This window comes from Pediculus humanus, genomic scaffold (genome assembly GCF_000006295.1).
Source record: "Pediculus humanus corporis 1103172107504 genomic scaffold, whole genome shotgun sequence".
NCBI lineage: Eukaryota > Metazoa > Arthropoda > Insecta > Psocodea > Pediculidae > Pediculus > Pediculus humanus.
Window position 1 is genome coordinate 23729 of NW_002987120.1, and position 6791 is coordinate 30519.

Consider the following 6791-nt stretch of genomic DNA (forward strand, 5'->3'; position numbering starts at 1 on the left):
TAATAATAATAAAAAACATCTTCGAACTTGTGATAAGAAATATTAATGATAATAAAAACATTATTTTGACCCGCATGCAGGAGGTCTTCGTATAATTTTTTCAAGGCAAACTTCCTTAAAGGGCAAAAGAATAAAAAAAAAAAAAAAAAATTTATGTTACCCTATATCGAATGAATAAATAAGAAGAGGTGTTATTTCGTCAAAAAATTAATTGTGGGAGGAAGAGGTGGAGCGGAAGCGGGAAAGGGGAGGAGGTTAAGAGCAAAACAAAATATATTAATTAATATACATCGAAACAAGTCAAATTTGAAATTATTTTTTTAAAAAACCCGAAATTTTTTTTGCAATAAACGAATAAATGATTTAAATTGTTGTTAATTTAATTAAAAAATTATTATTAACAATTAAAATTTGTAAATAATAATAATAACAATAATTTAAACAAATTGTCCGCGATTTAAATGAGAAATGCCAAGAAATGATTCCGAAAAAAAAACTTTTTCTGGGGGGGGAGTTTTCGTTTTCTTTTCGTTTTTTTTTTCTTTAAATTTACGGTGGGCGGTAGCGGGGAGAAGGGTAGAGATGGGGAGGAGGAGTCGTCGTATTCGTTTTGTTTTCGTGTTTTTGAAACAAAAAAAAAGGGGGTTTTTCCCAATTTTTTTATTTTAAATTTAAATTTAAATTTTCAAAATTTGTTTTTTGTTTTTATTATTTTTTTTATTTTGAATAATTTACACCCTCGGGGATTTTTGAAATCAATTTTTTTTTTTTTTTGAACTTTTGTTTATTTAAATTTTATTTTTATTTATGTTGGTTGTTGATTGCTTTAAAAACATTGTTTTCATTTTCGAAAATTTTTGTTTTTGTTTTTTTTTTTTTATTTCTATATAACGATACTTCTTGTTCCCTCTGCTTCCCTCATTCATCCCCTCTCCTTAAACTTTTTCTTTCCCTTAAATTATTTCAGATCATCAAATAAAAATTCTAAAAAAAAAAAAAAATTTTTTTTTTACGTTTCATTTTGTCGTAATGATGCGACTTTCTTCTTTTTATTATTATTATTATTATATTATATATTATTATTATTATTATTATTATTATTATTATATTATATATTATTATTATTATTATTATTATATTATATATTATTATTATTATTATTATTCATCATTAAACACGACAAGGCTACTTGTCGGAGTTTTTAAGTATTTATCCGAGGTTTCTACCCGATTCCTTAGGGACAAATACTCGAATTTCGGTGGTGCCACTTATTATAAGATAGCACCACATCAATTCTTGAAGGTCTTCCTGAGTCCGTCTTTTTCGATGGGAACGACTTGTCTCCTGAACTGGGCTCCAGTGACTAACATCTTTGGAGTGGCCAGGATCAGAAGCAGTGAAATTCACGTTCTCGTCGAGCTGCCTCAGGTCGACAGTAGAACAAGATTTTTGTTTTTGGTTCTTACTTTGTCTTGTTCTCATTTTTTTTGCTCTTTTTAAGCCAACAGCACGTGGCGTTCTCAAACGGTCACCCATCCAAGTTTGCACCACGCCCGATGCTGCTTAACTTCGGTGATCGTACGGGAACCGGTGTGACCAGCACGCTATGGCCGTTGGCTTTTTTATTATTATTATTATTATTATTATTATTATTATTGTACTATATATTCTTATTCTTATTATTATTATTACGATTAAACGATTATGAACGAATCAAAATCAATTTGGAGAGAACAGAAAAAATTTGTTTTTTTTTTTTTATTGTTACAAATTATAGAATTCGTTTCTTTTTATTATTTTTATTTTTATTTTAAATCACACGCGATTTTATAATTTAATAGAAAATTGAAAATTCATTACGTAATTATTATTATTATTATTATTATTACTTTTTTAAATAATTACAATTGCCCCTTCCCTCCCCTCCCCCTCCCCTATCCCATCCAAAAAAAAAATCACGTTTTAGACAAATTAATTCACTGTTAAATAAAATTAATACCATCATCGATTATTGATTTGAAAAAAAAAAAAAAATTTACTCGAATTTATTATTATTATCATTATTATTATTATTAATTGTGTCTCTCACGTAAATTATTTTGTTAATAATAATACTGATGATAATAATAATAAAATGGAAACGTTTTATTTGTTGCTAATGTCTAATAATTTTTATTTTTTCTTCTTCTTCTTCTTCATCTTTATTTAAATTACGTATTAATATTATTATTATTACTTGATATGAAACATTTTACGTGTGACGATGATAATGATGATGATGATGATGATAATGATATTAATAATTTGCATTTTTATATTCGATTATTAATAAAATAAAGTTACGTAACGTTTCGTTTGCTGTGACAGAATAAAATTTGTCGACTAAATAATTATTTTAATCAATTTATCGTTTTTCGTTTGTTTGTTTGTTTGTTTTGCCAAACGACAAACAACATTTTTTTAAATGTTAAAAACAAAAAAAAAATAATATAAAAATTATTATGATAAAATGATGATGATTTTTGATTGCAAAAAAAAAAAGAAAAAGTTGATCGATCAATCGTTTGTCGTTTTGCATTTTATCAAAGTGATGAGTTGTTTGTTTGTTTGTTGGATTTTCATTATGTGACTATCGGATTATTGTTGATGTTTACGATATTGTAATTTTATTTTACGTAAATTTTCTAAGAAAAATGTCGTTTTGCAAATGTTCAGAATATTAAACTTAAACGTAAATCTTCATCTCTTACTTAATTAATTTTTCAACATATTTACCTTTTACGTCCGTTACTTATCGAAGTCGATTTTAAGTAATAATAATAATAATAATAAATTTTTTTTTAGCGACAGCAACTATTAACTATTATCTGATAAAAACAATTTTTTGTTTAGCGACGACAACAACAACAACAACGTTATCATCATTATTCTGAAGTGAAAAGTCATATTGTTAAATTTTCACAGAATAAAATTTCGCACACATTTTCATCATTTCCCAATTTTTTTTTAATTACACTTATTATACATAAATTTTTTTTTGTTATTAATAAGAAAAACAACCTAACAGGAAATAATAAATAAAAGTAAATAAAGTATAAGTTAGAAGAAGTATCGGGCGTTGTCTCTAAAAAAAAAAAAAAAAAAAAAACAAATAAATAAAACCTTTTTTTTCTTTCTTTTAAAATCTATTTTTAAAATTTTTTCAACCGTTGTTTATATATACACTTTTTAAATATTTTTAAAACGCTCAAATTATTTAATATTATTATTATTATTATTAATAACGAATCGTAAATAATTTTTTTATTAGTTTATAAAAATAAAATCGAAGGAAAAACACCAAAAGTAAAAAATATTTTTTTAAAATTAATGTTAAACAAAAACACCAAAATAATAATAAATAATGAAATTCAAACTTACAAAAACATTGAAATTATTATCATCATCATTATTATCATTTGATAAGAGATAAAAAAATTTTTTTGAAAGAACGGATATATTGTAACGCTTAAAATAATAATAACAACAACAACAACATCGAAACGAATGATTCCGTTTTTTTTTTCTGTCTAACGTTGAAAACGAAAATCCCCGAGTTAACGCGGCGAGTTTCGCGGGTTTACTAAACACGAGGACGCATATTATATCTAATAAAAGTGGGAGTTACAGAGAAAAAAAAAAAAAAAAACAAGAAGCGGGTTCAACGAGAAATAACGTGATATCTTTGATAACGCGTCTCATTTTAAAACTACATCATTCTACAGGTAAATTATTATTATTATTATTATTATTATTATTATTATTATTATTGTTAATTAATATTGATTCGTCATCGATTTTTCTTTATTTTTTTTTATTATTTTCCAATCGAATTAAATTGAGAAAAACACACACACGCGGCAAACGATGAGTTTGTTTAAAAATTGGAAAAGTTTCCGACGGCGGAGGAGGGGAGGAGGAAAAGGGGGGGAAAATTTATTTATTTATCGAATGACGGATTGTTAGGGGTAGGGAGGGAAGGGGAGGGGCATCGATTAAACACGTTTAAAAATAATAAAAAGAAAAAATCATTGTACGTCCGACTGTCAAATCTCTTTATAATTTCTCGTATATAAAAAAATTGACATTTTCGTTAAATTTTTTATTTTTTTTTATAATAAATATTTTTATTATTATTATTATTATTTTTATAAATAATTAGGAATGTATCGCACGTGCACACACGTGACATTATTTTCTATGGCATTAATTAAAAATAATTATTTATTTTATTTAAAAAAATTTGTTTGTCATATATTATTGAAATTATTACTACTTTTAGTTTTGTTTAAACATGTTGCTATTATTATTATCATTATTACCATTATTATTATTATTATTATTATTCATTATTCATTTTAACAAACTGACATTTTATTTAACTTATGGACATTATATATTTATTTATTTATACGTTCAAAGACCTCATGATCTTATTACGACTTTTTATTTATTTATTTATTTTTTTTGCATTATTAATAATAATAATATTAATAACAACATAATTTTTTTTTAAATCCGCCATTTTTATAGTTTAAAATAAAATAATAATAATAATAATAATTTTATTATATTTATTGATTGATCGTTTTTAACTATAATTCTATTTTTTTTTTTTAAAGTGGTGAGGATTTAATCGGGGGAGGGGGGGAACAGAAACAATTTTTTTTTTGTTTTGTTTATAAACTCTTTTTAATTTTTTATAATTTATTACAAATTTTTTGTTTATGATGAAGCTCAAATTTAAATTGAAATTTAAATTGAAATTTAAAAATCGGCAAAAATTTATTTATTTATTATCATTTCAAATATTTATTTAAATAATTATACGTCACTATTTTTTTTTTTTTTGTAAACTCTATCATCACTCGACAAGGTAACGACAAAAATTATTATTATTATTATTATTATTATTTCGAATCGTTAATAATTAAATAATGATGATGATGATGATAATAATACAGAAAACAAATTTTTTTTTAAGGCAGTGTTGTTAATTAATAATATTTTCTAATTAATTAATTAATTTTTTATTTACTTATTTATCGGTTAAATTTGTTTTTAAAAAAATAAGAAATTTATTATAAATAAATTGTTATCGATAATAATAATAATAATGATAATAATAATAATATTAAAAATTCTACGTACGCGTGATGACAAAATCATTTTTAAATCGTTAACAATTTTATTTTTTTTATTTTTATTTATTTTTTTTTAAGTAAAAGTTATTTATTAATATATAATTAAAATTTCACGGAATCCATAAGTTATTTATTATTATATTTACGTACGTTAATAATAATAATATTTTTTTTTATTAGGCAGTAGGACTAGTAATTGTTTAAATTTTTAGAAAATATCGAATTAATAATTAATTAATTAATTAACAAAAAACGTTTTAATTATGTATGTGTGTTTAAGTATCTATTTATCCTTATGTACATAAATAAGGCAGTTTAAATAAATACTCATTAAAACAAAAATAATTATTTTTGTTGAAATAAATTTTTTTTTTTTTCAAATTTTTTTTAATAATTATCATTATTATTATTTTAAAATAATAATAATAATAATAAAATTGTGCATTTTTTAATAGAAATTTTTTATTATTTTTTTTTAAAATTAAAAAAATAAGAAATTATTATTTATTTAATTTTTTTTCGTTTAAATATAAATTATAATAATGATAATAATTATTATAATTTTTCTAAAATATATATATATATATATATTATTTTTTTTATCATACTTAATTAAATACTATTATTATTATTATTATTAACATTATTAAATAATCACTATTATTGGTCACTTTAAACGTTTTTTTTTTTTTTTTTTTTACTTTTTTTGTATTTTAAAGCAATTTAATAATCACGAAACACGACCCCGAAAAACAAAATAAATAAATAAAAATAAAAAAAAAAAAAAAAATAATAATAATAATAATAATAATATTAAACAATTAATTTTTCTCATAAATTATTTTATTTATGACTACTACTACTAATACTACGCAAAAAAAAAATCGTTAAATACCTTTTTTTTTCAATTTTATATTTTTCTCTCACCATCATCATTATTATTATTATTATTTTCTTTATTTAAATATTTCTTTGGATTACTTCTTTAATAATATTAATAACTTTTATTTAAAAAAAATAAAATAAAATAAAAACGTTACAAACAATTATTAAAACTATATTAAATTAAGTAACATTTCACCATAAGTTTTTTTTTTTTTTTTTATGTAAATAAATTGGCAAATTTTTTTTTTACGAAACTTTTTTTATAATAATAATAATAATTTATTTTTATTTATTTATTAATTTTTTTATTTATCTACAAATAATAAATAATTTTAAAGTACAATATAAGTGATGAAAACAAAAAAAATTTAAAAAAAAAAAAATTAAAATTAAAAATTTTAAAGCTTAATAATTTATTATTATTATTATTATTATTATTATTATTATTATTATTATTGTGTGAACGGTTATATTAAATTTAAAATTTATTAATTTTAATTAGTATATTATTATTATTACTACCATTTTGGAAAATTATATTGATATTTTTTTTTTTAAATTGGAGGGGGGGGAATGTGCAAACGTTATATATAATAATAATATTTGAAAATTTTTTATTTATTAATAAATTTAACTACTTTAATAAAAAATTTTTTTTGTACGCATACTTTAATAAACTTTAATAAAAAATTAATAATCATTATTATTATTATTAAAAAAAAA